At 41.1% G+C, this 15,260-nt stretch overlaps 2 pseudogenes; one reads left to right on the forward strand and one right to left on the reverse strand.

Moving 5' to 3' along the window:
• Nucleotides 1–3,082: 3,082 nt before the first annotated feature.
• On the reverse strand, nt 3,083–4,518 carry LOC111520337 (annotated as a pseudogene).
• A 154-nt stretch (nt 4,519–4,672) lies between these two features.
• LOC113220047 overlaps nt 4,673–15,260 on the forward strand; it is a 42,485-nt pseudogene continuing 31,897 nt past the window's right edge.

Raw genomic sequence — 15,260 nt, forward strand, 5'->3', positions numbered from 1 at the left:
ATGCTCATCATCACTGGCCATCAGAGGAATGCAAATCAAAACCACAATGAGATACCATCTCACACCAGTTAGAATGGCAATCATTAAAAAATCAGGAAACAACAGGTGTTGGAGAGGATGTGGAGAAATAGGAACACTTTTACACTGTTGGTGGGGTTGTAAACTAGTTCAACCATTATGGAAAACAGTATGGCAATTCCTCAAGGATCTAGAACTAGATGTACCATATGACCCAGCCATCCCACTACTGGGTATATACCGAAAGGATTGTAAATTATTCTACTACAAAGACACATGTACACGTATGTTTATTGTGGCACTATTCACAATAGCAAAGACTTGGAATCAACCCAAATGTCCATCAGTGACACACTGGATTAAGAAAATGTGGCACATATACACCATGGAATACTATGCAGCCATAAAAAAAGGATGAGTTTGCATCCTTTGTAGGGACATGGATGCGGCTGGAAACCATCATTCTTAGCAAACTATCACAAGAACGGAAAACCAAGCACTGCATGTTCTCGCTCATAGGTGGGAACTGAACAATGAGATCACCTGGACTTGGGAAGGGGAACATCACACATCGGGGCCTATCATGGGGAGGGGGGAGGGGGGAGGGATTGCATTGGGGAGTTGTACATGATATAAATGATGAATTGATGGGTGCTGACCAGTTGATGGGTGCAGCACACCAACATGGCACAAGTATACATGTGTAACAAACCTGCACATTATGCACATATAACCTAGAATTTAAAGGATAATTGAAAAAATTAATACTAATAATAAAAAAGAAAATGTGGCACATATATGTCATGGAAACCTATGCAGCCATAAAAAAGGTTGAGTTCGTGTCCTTTGTAGGGACCTGGATGCAGCTGGAAACCATCATTCTCAGCAAAATATCGAAGAACAGAAAACCGAATACCACATGTTCTCACTCATAGGTGAGAATTGAAAAAATGAGATCACTTGGACACAGGAAGGGCAGCATCAGACATCAGGTCCTATTTTGCGGAGGGAGTAGAGGCGAGGGATAGCATTAGGAGACATACCTAATGTAAATGACAAGTTAACGGATGCAGCACACCAAGGCACATGTATACATATGTTACAAACCTGCACGTTGTGCACATGTACCCTAGAACTTAAGGTATAATAAAAAAAGAAGAAAAGAGTTACTGGGACTAAATTTACTTTTCCATCAACAAACAACTAGAAAACTAGACAAAATATAGGAAACAACAGTTTTCAAGCAACGGATAAGGCAGGAGGGTGATCCCTGAAAGAAAGGAAACAAATGTTGCCAGTCCCGTCATTACCCTGACTTTCTGCCTGAGGCACCTTCCAGACTGCAGCCAAGAAAGTGAACTTTCAGCAGAGCACAGCATCTCACTGAGCTGAGGAAACAGAGATCACAGTTTGGCGAGAGAGAGAGCTGGAATTTTGAAAAAAAAAAAAAAAAAAAGTACCAAGAGACTTGATCACAGGCCAGGCACAGTGGCTCACACCTTTAAACCCAGCACTTTGGGAGGCTAAGGAGGGCAGATCACTTCAATCCAGGAGTTTGAGACAAGCCTGGGCTACATAGTAAGACCCCATCTCTTAAAAAAAAAAAATCAGCTGGGTGTGGTGGTGCACACCCGTAGTACCAACAATCTGGAAAGGTGAGGTGGGAAGGTCACTTAACCTCAGGTGCCACTGCACTTCCAGCCCGGGTGACAGAGCAAGACTTTCTCAAAAAAAAAAAAAAAAAAATCACAAGAAGAACTCCAGAAATGTGCAGAGGGTTCTCCTCTAGTCTCTTCCTTAATACTAAGCCTCATGTGGAGAGGGTGAAACTCCATGAGACTGGGCAAAGAGCTCAGTTAAACCATTACCACAACTCACACAAGGATGAGAGACATTGCAGTTCAGACGAGCCAGAGTGGTGACTCCTGAAAGGACTAGTTACCTAGAATGCAAACACTCACAAAACAGTGAGACAGACAAATCAGCTAGAAAATGGGCAAAAATGCGAGCAGACATTTCCACTGAAGTGGATATAAAGATGGCAACTAACATGAGAAAAATACTCAACATCACTAACCACTAAGGAAATGCAAATTGAGACTCTTATGGGACTTTAGGTGTCCATTTTCTGGCTGGGCCAGAAACCTCTGTGGCCCCACACCAAGTTCTTGTCTTGGCCTGTGTCCAGGAAGAATGAGATACAAATGAGATATGCAGACAATAAAGGTGAACGAGATGAAGATGAGCTTGATTAAAACAGCACTCAGGAGACCATAGCTCCTCTCTGTAGTCAGGTCATCCATTAAGTGTTCAGTTCTCAGCAAAGGAGAGGCCCTGAAGACAGTAGGTCTTCGTTGCCTGCAGGTCCTCCCTGCAGTTCTTCAGCAAGAGAGGGTAAGTCCTCTACCCAGCTCTTCAGCAGGAGACGGTAAGGTCTGCACCTCTCAGAGGAGAGGCAGCCCTGGAGAGTGGCTCCTCGCTGCTGGCAGGTCCTCTCCGCAGCCCCCCCGGCAGGAGAGGGTAAGGGTCCTCTCCGTAGCTCCTAGGTGGGAGAGGACCTTCTCCACAGCTCTCAGTGGTGGGGAGGCGGCCCTGGAGAATGGTTTCTCTCTGCCAGCAGTTCGACTCTGCACCGATCAGCAGAGAGGGTAGGTCCTCTCTGCAGCTGCTCAGGTCGCCTCTGCAGCTCTCAGCAGAGATGACAGGGCTTCTCTGTAGCCGGTCATCTCATCAGCTCCACCTGTCAACAGAGAGAATACTCCTCTCTGCAGGTGACGGTCAAATGACTTCTGCCTTCTTCGTTGTCTGGACGTCTTCTGCCCTTCTCTGGCTGACCCCAGGGCTTTTATAGACCTCCGAGGGGAGGAAGTGCGTGCTGATTGGTCCATGAGTGGCCATGGGTGCGCCCAGAGGAGACACCACAAGTCCCCACTCCACAGGACTAGTGGAGTGCATCTTTATGTCCAGTTCGGTGAAAATGTCTGCTCACATTTTTGCCCATTTTCTAGCTGATTTCTTTCCCTCACTGTTTTGTGAGTGTTTGTATTCTAGGTAACTAGTCCCTTCAGGAGTCACCACTCTGGCTGGTGATGCCAGCAACACTTCTCTCCGTCCTCAGGGCTTCTGCCTTGCACAGCTTCTCCCACATCTCGTTCAGCTCACCTATAATCTTCTCTGTCTTCTGCAGCCTCTCCATGGCTTCCTAAGGCCCAGTCTGGGGCTCTGTGCTGGGGGATAATCATGGCTCCAGCTCCCCATTATGTGCAGTTAAGGATGAGTGAAACTAGAGCAGGGGGCAGACGATACAGCTGGCAAGGCACCTCTGACACTTCCTTCTTCCACCTTCAGGTCTTCCGGAGCAGAAGCTGACATTCCCTGAGCCATCAGTAGTTCCTGCAGCAGGGCCACCTCCTCATGCAGCTTTCTAAACAGTTGGGCATTAGAGTCCTTGTTGATGGCATTGAAGATTTGCTTGGTGCGGTCGCCATACCCGAGGGTGATGAGAGGCTCCTTGTAATTGATGTCAGCGGGACACAGGGCTGCAATCATTGCTGTGCATGAGATCCCACCCAAATTTTCCCAGAGCAGCCAGGTGAGCACAGAGTCTCTGTAGGGGATAAAATCCAACTTCTGCTTCTATGACTGCATATCTGCCGAGATCACCTTCCCTAAAGTAGTCAGAGACTTATTGATGTTGGTGCCTTCCTTCAGGTGCATACCCCGGGTCCCTGAGGAGTCAGCCGCTCACTCCCAACAAGGTCCACAAAAATGATCTTACTGACCTGACCTTCTCCAAGTCCAGCCCAGTGAGCTGGTTAAGGCAGCGCTGTGTGAAGATAACGGTAAAGAGAGCATGTGAACGGCTGCTGGTCTCATTCATGTTAGTGGTAGCCACAGTCCATGCTTTATTTCCACAGTCTATGAGGTCAGCAATGTCTGCGTAGGAGGTCCCAGCCAATTTGGACAGGGCCTGCATGCAGAAGCCCAGGATGTGGTGCTCCTGGGGCCACAGAGAACCTCGACTCTTGGGGTTCAAGAGGTCTCGTACCCACTCACAACAGATCTCCAAATAGCTCACCTCCACAGAGTAGGATAGCTGAGCACTCTGGTTCTCACTAATGCGAGAGAAGAAGTCCAGAGAGCTGTGGCATCATCCTCTGCTACCCTGGCCCCTGCTGCCCCATCATGGCATAGGATTTCCCAGCCCCGGTTTGCCTGTAGGCAAAGATGCACACATCGTAGCCTTCAAAGGCATGCAGCAGCAGGTCCAATGTCCCGATACACTTGCTGCTGAGATGCAAATGGCATCTTCCACCGAAATGTGTGACCAGTAGGAGTAGTCAAAGGTGAAGCTTTTGGGGACATCCTTGTCTGTTTAGGATTGATGATGGAGGTGGTGTTGCCCTGCATGCTGACCACACACTTGGCATCCTGTCTGTTCTAACGTGTGTTACAAAGGGCTGAACCCTCAACTGCCACTTTCACTGAGGCACCAGCCATGGCTCCAGACACTCCTGCCCTCCTCAGCTGGCATCTTGGCCCCAGACCAGGGGTACTGTATTAGTTCTGGCTGCCACAAGCCTTCATAGGGGGAGCCCCATCCTCCTCCTAGGGCCTGGCCACACCAGCTGGGGCTCTGGGAGATACCCTCGGCATGGCGGGGCTCCCGATCCAGCTCGGTGGAGTGACAGGGACAAGCTTTCTGGGAAGCGTGAGGTGGGAGTGGGGAGGATCGGGGTTGGTTCGGAGCTGCCCTCACCCCTCGCTGGGTCCCTGGGTGCCAAGACACAAAGAACACAAATAGCCATAGTAATTTTAAACGAAAAGGACAAAGCTGGAGCCATCACACTGACTAACTTCAAACTACACAACAAGACTGTAGTAACCAAAACAGTGTGGCACTGGTACAGAAACAGACACATAGTCAAATAAAACAGAAGTAGAGAACTCAGAAATAAAGCCACACAACTACAATCAGCTGATTTTTAACAAAGTTGACAAAAACTAAGCAATGGGGACAAGACACTTTATTCAATAAATGGTGCTGGGATAACTCTGTCTATATGAAGAATGAAACTGGACCCCTTCATATCACCATATACAAAAATCAACTCAATATGAGTTAAACATTTAAATGTAAGACTCCAAATTAGGAAAATCCTAGAAGGAAACCTAGGAAATGCCTTTCTTGACATTCACCCTGGCAAGGAATTTATGGCTAAGTCATCAAAAGCAATTTCAAGAAAACAAAAATTGGTAAGTGGGACCTATTTAAGCCAAAGAGTTTCTGCACAGCAAGGCAAAATATTAAGGAAGTAAACAGACATCCTACAAAATGGGAGAAAATATTCACAAACTATGCATCTGACAAAAGTCTAATATCCAGAATGCAGAAGGAACCTAATGAAATCAACAAAAAAACAAATAACCCCATTAAAAAGTGAGCAAAGGGCGTGAACAGACACTTCTCAAAAGAAGACATGCCAGCAGCTAATCGACATACAGGTTTATCATCATTAATCACCAGAGAGATGCAAACCAAAACCACAATGAGATAACATCTCACCAGTCAGAATGGATAGTATTAGAAAGTCCAAAAATAACAGGTGCTAGTGAGGTTGCAAAGAAAAAAGAACACTTTTACATTATTGGAGGGAGGGTAAATTAGTTCAACCATTGTGGACAACAGTGTGGCTATTCCTCAAAGAGCTGAAAACAAAACCATTTGACCCAGCAATCCCATTACCAGGTATGTACCCAAAGGAATATACTCTGTCGTAATGACACATGAATGCCTATGTTCACTGACCCACTATTCACAATAGCAAGACATGGAGCCAACATAAATAGCCATCAGTAGTTGACTGGATAAAGAAAATGTACTACATATACACCATAGAATACTACGCAGCCACAGAAAAAAACAAAGTCATTCACTTTGCAGCAACATAGGTTCAGCTGGAGACCATCATCCTAAACAAACAAATACAGAAATAGAAAAACAAATACCACATGTTCTCACAATGGGGAACTAATCTTTGAGTATATATGAACATAAAGATGGGAACAACAGACACTGGGGATGATTAGAGAGAGGAGACAAGACTGGGGGCAAGGGCTGAAAACCTACCAACTGGGTACTATGCTCCTACCTGAGTGGTGAGTTCAGTCATACCCTCAACCTCAGCATCATGCAATATACCTTTCTAACAAATGGGCACATACCTCCCGATTCTGAATGAATGTTGAAAAAGAAAAAAAGATATTGAAGAGAGAACATTAAGATATATATGTTAATAAATACATGCTCAATAATCAGTAGTAAGTTGATAATCAGAACTATAAACCAACAATCTAACAAATTCACAAAAAAAAATTGACCAGCAGCATAACAGATAAAGTTGCTAAAAACTATAATACAAAGTAAAATATACATCATATCAATGATGTTTTACTGATACTGTCAACAAAATTGTTAAATGACAAAGCAGTAAACTGCAAGAGGACACATGGGTGTGGTAAATTTCTTATCAATGACAGAAATATTTGACTTTATTTATTTTTTTAATTTAAAACAATTTGGTGTCTTTTTTGGGGGGGTACAGACAGGGTCTCCTTATGTTATAGCCCGGGCTGAACTCGAACTTCTGGCCTCAAGTGATCCTGTTGCCTTGGCCTGCCAAAATCTGGAATTACAGGCATGAACCACCAGCCTAGCCTGAAATATTTAATTTTAAAACAAAACCAGCCATACATTACTTGCCAGAAAAGAAAAAAAAATCTGAAAATAAAGAAATTGACGAATACCAAACATATGGCAGAAGATATAAACAAAATTAAAGACTGCCTATATTTACGATAGATAAGGTAACACTGAGGACCAAATAAATTAAGTGGCAAAGATAATTCTCCAAGGAGAATTCATTCATATGTCTTTTGAGACAGAAAATATCAAGAAGCCAAACATATATGGAATAAACTACTATGAGTACCAGAATACCAGAACACTTTGATTAAAACACACTCACGTACTGACAAAAATACAAGAGGTGGCAGATTGCACTGGCTCACGCCTGTAATTCCAACATTTTGGGAGGCCAAGGCAGGAGAATGACCTGAGGTCAGGAGTTCAAAAGTAGCCTGGCCACCATGGTCAAATCCTCTCTCTATTAAAAAATGCAAAAATTAGCCAGGTGTGATGATGCATTCCTGTAGTGCCAGCTACTTGGGAGGCTGAGGTGGGAGAATTGCTTAAACCCATCAGGTGGAGGTTGCAGTGGGCCATGATTGTGTGACTGCACTCCAGCCTGGCTGACAAAGTAAGACCCAGTCTCAAAAAATAATAAAAAAAATACAAGAAGTAATACAGCAGGCCGCTTCTTCCTGACAATCACACAGGCCTCCATAGCACACCAGTTATATAAGCAAACTTCCACAGACTTAAGTTAATAATTAAACCGAGGGAAATTGATGCCTGGACACCAAAGCCAGAGAAAGAGACATACGTTCATTAACAGCCTTGCCCAGGCTTCTCCTGAAACCTGGAGCAAGTCAAAGCAATAAAGACGGCCCTATATCCCATGTACCAAGAGTTGGGCTACTGGGGGCTCTTCTCAGGGAGTAGGGGTAGCAGCTGGAGCCACAGGAGCAGCAAGTGCCCTGAGAGCCCCACATCAGAGCTTTGCATTTAGGAGCAGCTTCAGAAGACCTTGTTGCCCTTGGAAATCCACCCCCCTCACCAGGGCCAGACAGCTTAGAGGTAGAGATGATCCCCCTCCATAGGCTCACCAAAACGTGCAACTGGCTGTATGTTCTTAAGCCAGCTTAATGTCCTGTAAACCCTTAAGGTTATTTCAACAATGAATATCTGATCTTCTGTAGATTTGTAGAAGAAAATGTATCTCTCCAAATGTGTGTAGTAGTTCCTTCCCCCTTATCTGCAGGGAATAGTGTCAAGACCCCCAGTGAATTCCTAATACTGCAGATAATATACAACCCTATATACGCTGTTTTTTTACTATGCATGCATACATACATACACACACACCGGAATACAGTTTAACTTATAAACTGGGCACCATGTGATTAACAACCGTAACTACCGATAAAATAGAACAATTAGGACAACAGGCTATAATAAAAGTCATGTGACTGTGGTCTCCATCTCTCTCTCAAAATACCTTACTCTACTGCACTTCCTGTGGCAATGTGAGATGACACAGTGACTATGGGATGACATGAAGTGAGGCAAATGACGTAGACATTTTGACATATCATTAGGCTACTACTGCCCTTCTGATGATACATCAAGAGGAGGGTCACCTGCTTCAAGTGATCTCAGAGCATTGCGCCATGACAATGTCTTTTTTGTTGGGTGTCGGGAGCACATGCTGCTGTTTGGGGGTCCTTAAGAATTGAAGATTTTTGTTTTGTTTATTTTCCAAGACCTGCTGGAAGAACACTGCAATCAGTTGTTTTCTTTCTTTTACTCAAACTGTTGCTGCAGAGGCTGTAATTCTTCGGTGAGAATACAAGTAATTTTAACACTGCATTCCATCCTAAGATATTCCATAGTTCTTTAATGACTGTGCAATTTGAAACACTTCAGCACATCTCGATTATGTCCACAGTGCTGGTTCTGCTTCATTTCTTCATCTTTCTCTGAAGACGACTCAACAAGTTCTTCCAATTCATTTCTTAACACTTCCTGATGGCCTTCAGTATCTTCTGCCACTTCAGCAAGCATGTCGGCAACCCTTTTCCACCAACTTGTCTTGCTGCATGAATGGTTTTCCTAACTTCTCCACTGATGCCAGAGAAGCCTTTAAAATCATTCATGACTTCACTCTGTAAGTTCCTCTAGCAGGCATTTACAACTTCTGGTTTTAATTCATCCATTGCAGCTTTCAAGAATGTTACTGCATTAGCAATAGTGAATAGTGGCACTACATTATGTCCAGATTACGGTCTGCATCAATTGCTGATAAAATGTGATCAAGTACAGTCATTCATCAATTAACATAGATACGTTCTTAGAAATATGTCATAAGATGATCGTGTCTTTGCATCAATGACGAAAATGCATTTACACAGACTTAGATGTAACAGCCTACTACACACCTAGGCTGTATAGTATGCGCTATTGCTCCTAGGCTACAAACCTGTACCATATGTTACTGTACTGAAAACTGCAGGTAATTGCAACACAATGGTATCTGTGCACCTAAACATATCTAAACACAGAAAAGGAACAGTAAAAATCGGGCATAAAAGATAAAATATGGTATACCTGAATAGGGGACTTAGGATGAATGGAGCTTGCAGGACGGGAATTTGCTCGAGTGAGTGAAAGACTGGAGGCTGAATGTGAAGCCTAGGACATTGCTGTGCACTACTGCAGTCTTTATTAAACACTGTACACTTGGGCTGTACTACATATGTTTTTTCTTTCTTCAATTATAAATTAACCTTAGCTGTTACTTTTTGACTTTATAACCTTAATTTTTCTTAATTTTTTGACTCTTGTAGTAACACTTAGCTTAACACACAGATTGTACAGCTGTACAAAAATATTTTATTCTATGAGTTTTTTTTACTTTGTAACCTTTTTTGTTAAAAACTAACACAAAAACACGACCTGCATTAATCTCATAGGCCTACACAGGGTCAGGATCAACATCATCACTGTTTTCCACCTCTATATCTTCTCCAACTAGATGGTCTTCAGAAGCAATGACATACATGAAGCTGTCCTCTCCTCCAATAACAATGCCTTGTTCTGGAATACGTCCTGAAGAACCTACCTGAGACTGTTTTACATTTAATTTTTTTAATAAGTAGAAGGGGTACATTCTAAAATGACAAAAGGTAAAATATAAAGACATAAACCAGTAGCCATTATCATCATTATAATGTGTTATGTACTGTGCATAATCCTATGTGCTAGATTATATATGACTGGAAGCACAGGTTTACATCAACAGCACTACACACATGTGATGTCTTGCACGATGACCTTACCAAGGCTACCACATCACTAAGTGACAGGATTTTTTCAGCTCCATTGTAATTTTATGGGACACCGTCATGGTATTTGGTCCATCATTCACCTGAATGTCGTCACATGCAGCAGGACTGTACCAGGCAGGTGTACGTGACCTTGACAACAAGAATGATGCCTTGGTCAGGGGGCTGAAAAAATGCAGTTGTATTTGGAGGTAAAATGTAACACTGACATTTTCTTCTTCATAGCAAACAGATTCAGGATGGCCAGGTGCACTGTCTATTCTTTTTTTTTTTTTTTTTTTTATTATACTTTAAGTTCTAGGGTAGATGTGCATAACGTGCAGGTTATATCAGGTATAACTCCCCAATGCAATCCCTCCCCTCTCCCCCCTCCCATTGATAGGCCCCAGTGTGTGATGTTCCCCTTCCCGATTCCAAGTGAGCTCATTGTTCAGTTCCCACCTATGAGTGAGAACATGCGGTGTTTGGTTTTCTCTTCTTGTGATAGTTTGCTAAGAATGATGGTTTCCAGCTGCATCCATGTCCCTACAAAGGACGCAAACTCATCCGTTTTTATGGCTGCATAGTATTCCATGGTGTATATGTGCCACATTTTCTTAATCCAGTCTGTCACTGATGGACATTTGGGTTGATTCCAAGTCTTTGCTATTGTGAATAGTGCCGCAGTAAACATACGTGTGCATGTGTCTTTGTAGTAGCATAATTTATAATCCTTTGGGTATATACCCAGTAGTGGGATGGCTGGGTCATATGGTACATCTAGTTCTAGATCCTTGAGGAATCGCCATACTGTTTTCCATAATGGTTGAACTAGTTTACACTCCCACCAACAGTGTAAAAGTGTTCCTATTTCTCCACATCCTCTCCAACATCTATTGTTTCCTGATTTTTTAATGATTGCCATTCTAACTGGTGTGAGATGGTATCTCATTGTGGTTTTGATTTGCATTTCTCTGATGGCCAGTGATGATGAGCATTTTTTCATGTGTCTGTTGGCTGTATGAATGTCTTCTTTTGAGAAATGTCTGTTCATATCCTTTCCCCACTTTTTGATGGGGTTGTTTGTTTTGTTCTTGTATATTTGTTTGAGTTCTTTGTAGATTCTGGAAATTAGCCCTTTGTCAGATGGGTAGATTGCAAAAATTTTCTCCCATTCTGTAGGTTGCCTGTTCACTCTGATGGTAGTTTCTTTTGCTGTGCAGAAGCTCTTTAGTTTAATGAGATCCCATTTGTCAATTTTGGCTTTTGCTGCCGTTGCTTTTGGTGTTTTAGACATGAAGTCCTTGCCCATGCCTATGTCCTGAATGGTACTACCTAGATTTTCTTCTAGGGTTTTTATGGTATTAGGTCTAACATTTAAGTCTCTAATCCATCTTGAATTAATCTTCGTATAAGGAGTAAGGAAAGGATCCAGTTTCAGCTTTCTACTTATGGCTAGCCAATTTTCCCAGCACCATTTATTAAATAGGGAATCCTTTCCCCATTTCTTGTTTTTGTCAGGTTTGTCAAAGATCAGATGGTTGTAGATGTGTGGCAATCAGGCAAGAGAAAGAAATCAAGGGTATTCAGTTAGGAAAAGAAGAAGTCAAATTGTCCCTGTTTGCAGATGACATGATTGTGTATTTAGAAAACCCCATGGTCTCAGCCCAAAATCTTCTTAAGCTGATAAGCAACTTCAGCAAAGTCTCAGGATACAAAATTAATGTGCAAAAATCACAAGCATTCTTATACACCAGTAACAGACAAGCAGAGAGCCAAATCAGGAATGAACTTCCATTCACAATTGCTTCAAAGAGAATCAAATACCTAGGAATCCAACTTACAAGGGATGTAAACGACCTCTTCAAGGAGAACTATAAACCACTGCTCAGTGAAATCAAAGAGGACACAAGCAAATGGAAGAACATACCATGCTCATGGATAGGAAGAATCAATATCGTGAAAATGGCTATACTGCCCAAGGTTATTTATAGATTCAATGCCATCCCCATCAAGCTACCAATGAGTTTCTTCACCGAATTGGAAAAAAAACTGCTTTAAAGTTCATATGGAACCAAAAAAGAGCCCGCATTGCCAAGACAATCCTAAGTCAAAAGGACAAAGCCGGAGGCGTCACGCTACCTGACTTCAAACTATACTACAAGGCTACAGTAACCAAAACAGCATGGTACTGGTACCAAAACAGAGATATAGACCAATGGAACAGAACGGAAATATTTCTTTATTTTCTTCTAGGAGTTTTATAGCTTTACTGTTAAGCTTTGGTCTTTGATCTATTTTGAGTTAATTTTTGTATGTGATGTAAGAGAAGAGTCCATCTTCATTCTTTTGCATCTGGGTAATCAGTTTTCCTAGCATCATTTGTTGAAAAGACTATTCTTTCTCCATTGAAAGGTCTTACCACCTTTGTCAAAAATTGTTTGGTCATATGTGTGAGATTTCTTTCTAGGCTCTCTATTCTGTTGATCTGTATAACTGTGCTTATGCTAGTACCACATTGTTTTGATTACTGTAGCTTTGTAGTAAATTTTCAAATAAAAAAGTGTGAGTTTTCCAAATTTATTCTTTTTCAAGATAGTTTTGACTATTATGTGGTTCTTTGAGATTCATATGAATTTTAGGATGGGTTTTTCTCTTTTTCCTTCAAAAAATAACATTGGGATTTTGATAGGGATTGCATTGAATCTGTTTATTGCTTTGGGTAATATTGTTACCTTAACAATCTAGGAACATGGGATATTTTTCCACATATTTATGTTTAATTTCTTTCAGCAATGTTTTGTAGTTTTTAATTTTATAAGTTTTTCACTTCATTAATTCCTAAATATTTTGTTTTTGATGCTATCATAAGTGGAGTTGTTTTCTTAATTTCCTTTTTGTATTTTTCATTGCGAATGTATAGAAATCCAGCTGATTTTTGTGTGCTGATTTTGTATTCTATGATTTTGAATTTATTAGCTCTAACAGTTTGCTTTTGGTGTGTATATGTCATCTTTAGGGATTTCTACATATATATCATCTGTGAATAGACATAATTTTGCTTCTTTCTGCCCAATTTGAATGACTTTTCCATCTTTTTCTTGCCTAATTGCTCTGTCTAGAGTTTCTAGTATTATGCCAAATAGAAGTAAAAAAACTGGGCTGTTCCTGATCTTAGAGGAAAAACTTTCAGTCTTTCCAGTCTTTCACTATTGAGTGTGTTATTAGCTATTGGTTTTTAATATATGGCCTTTATGATGTTGAGGAAATATCTTTCTATTCCTAGCTTGAGTGTTTTTTATCATGAAAGGTGTTGAACTTTGTCAAGTGGTTTTCCTGTATCAATTCAGATGATCATGTGGAGTTTCTTCTTCATTCTACTGATGTGGTGTATTACATTGATTTTTTTGTTGTTGTTGAACCATCTTGTGCTCCTGGAATAAGTTTCACTTGGTCATAGTATGTCATCCATTTAATAGGCTGCCGATTTTGTTGAGTTTTTCATCAACATTTTTAAGGTATTATTGGCCTATAGTTTTCTTGTAGTATTTTTGTCTGGCTTTTGTATCAGAGTAATGTTGCACTCATAGAACTAAGGAGGAAAAGTGTTCCCTTCTCTTTAACTTTTTGGAAGTGTTTGAGAAGCGTTCTTTAAATTTTGGGTCAAAACAACCAGTGAAAGCTGTCTGGTCCTGGCCTTTTCTTTGGGTGCTTTTTGATTACTGATTTGATCCCCTTACTAGTTATAGTTCTATGTAGATTTTGTATTTCCTCATGAGTTAGTTTTGGTAGATTGTGTGTTTGGAGGAGTTTGTCTATTTTGTCCGGGTTATCCAAATTGTTGGCATACAGTTTTACATAGTATCATCTCATCATCCTTTTTAGTTTTGTAAAATCAGTAGTATCACCACTTTCTTCTTTTTCTTTTTGTTTTTAGATGGAGTCTTGTTCCTTCACCCAGGCTGGAGCGCAGTGACATGATCTTGGCTCACTGCAACCTCCACCTCCTGGGTTCAGGTGATACTCCTACCTCAGCCTCCTCAGTAGCTGGGACTACCGGCATGCACCACTATGCCTGTGTAATTTTTGTCTTCTCAGTAGAGACGAGGGCTTTATCATATTGTTTAGGCTGGTCTTAAACTCCTGACCTCAAGTGCTTCACCTGCCTTGGCTTCCCAAAGTGCCGGGATTACAGGCATGAGCCACTGAGCCTGGCCATGTCACCACTTTCCTATCTGACTTTAGTAATTTGGTGTTCTTTCTCTCTGTGTCTCTTTTATTTATTTATATTTTTTGTTAATTGAACTAGCTAGAGTTTTCTTGACTTTTTCAAAGAGTCAGCTTCTCATTTTGTAATTTTTCTCCATTGTTTTTCTGATCGCTGTTTGTTTTCACTCTGATCTTTACTATTTCCTTCCTTCTGCTAGCTTTGGTGTAGTTTACTCTTTTTCTAGTTCCTTGACGTGTATGGTTAGATTATTGAGTTGAAAACTTTTATTTTTTAATGTAAGTGTTTATAGCTTTAAACTTTCCTTTTAGCCTTGCATTCACTGCATCCCAGAAGTTTTAGTGTGTTGTGTTTTCATTTTCATTGGTCTCAAGATGGTTTCTCATTTTCTTTGTGATTTTTTCCTTTGTTAGTTAAGATTCACACATTTTCACATATTTGTGAATTTTTTAGTTTTTCGTTTGCTGTTGGTTTTTCATTTCCATTATGATCAGAAAGCATACTTTGTATGATTTCAGTTTCTTTAAATATATTAAGATCAGTTTTGTAGCCTAATATATGGTCTGTTTTGGAGAATGTTCCATGTATACTTGAGAAGAATATGTTATGCTGGTGTTGGGTGAGTTTAGTTTTTGATATGTTACATTTGAGCATACATGTAGGTGGAGATGTGAGATACACATTTAGGAGAAAAGCCAAGGGAAGACATTTGTTAATGAACTGTAAAGGGGTTGACATCACAAGAGTAGGTAATTTTTTTTGAGAAACAAATTTAGAGCAACAGAACAGCCTTGAATATATTCTTATTTAGAAGGCTGAAGGTTGAATATAGTCTGGAGCATTAGAAAAAGATGAAACAGTTTATCATAGACCAGAGCCAAGAAAGTACAATATTTAGATTTTAAATATCAAAAAGCAGATATGATCAGCTGAATTCAAAGTTGAAGACTAGGCATGGTGGCTCACACCTGTAATCCCAACACTTTGGGGAAGATAAGGCAGAAGGATC

The sequence above is a fragment of the Piliocolobus tephrosceles genome, chromosome 17 (assembly GCF_002776525.5).
Source record: "Piliocolobus tephrosceles isolate RC106 chromosome 17, ASM277652v3, whole genome shotgun sequence".
In the NCBI taxonomy this organism is placed as follows: Eukaryota; Metazoa; Chordata; class Mammalia; order Primates; family Cercopithecidae; genus Piliocolobus; species Piliocolobus tephrosceles.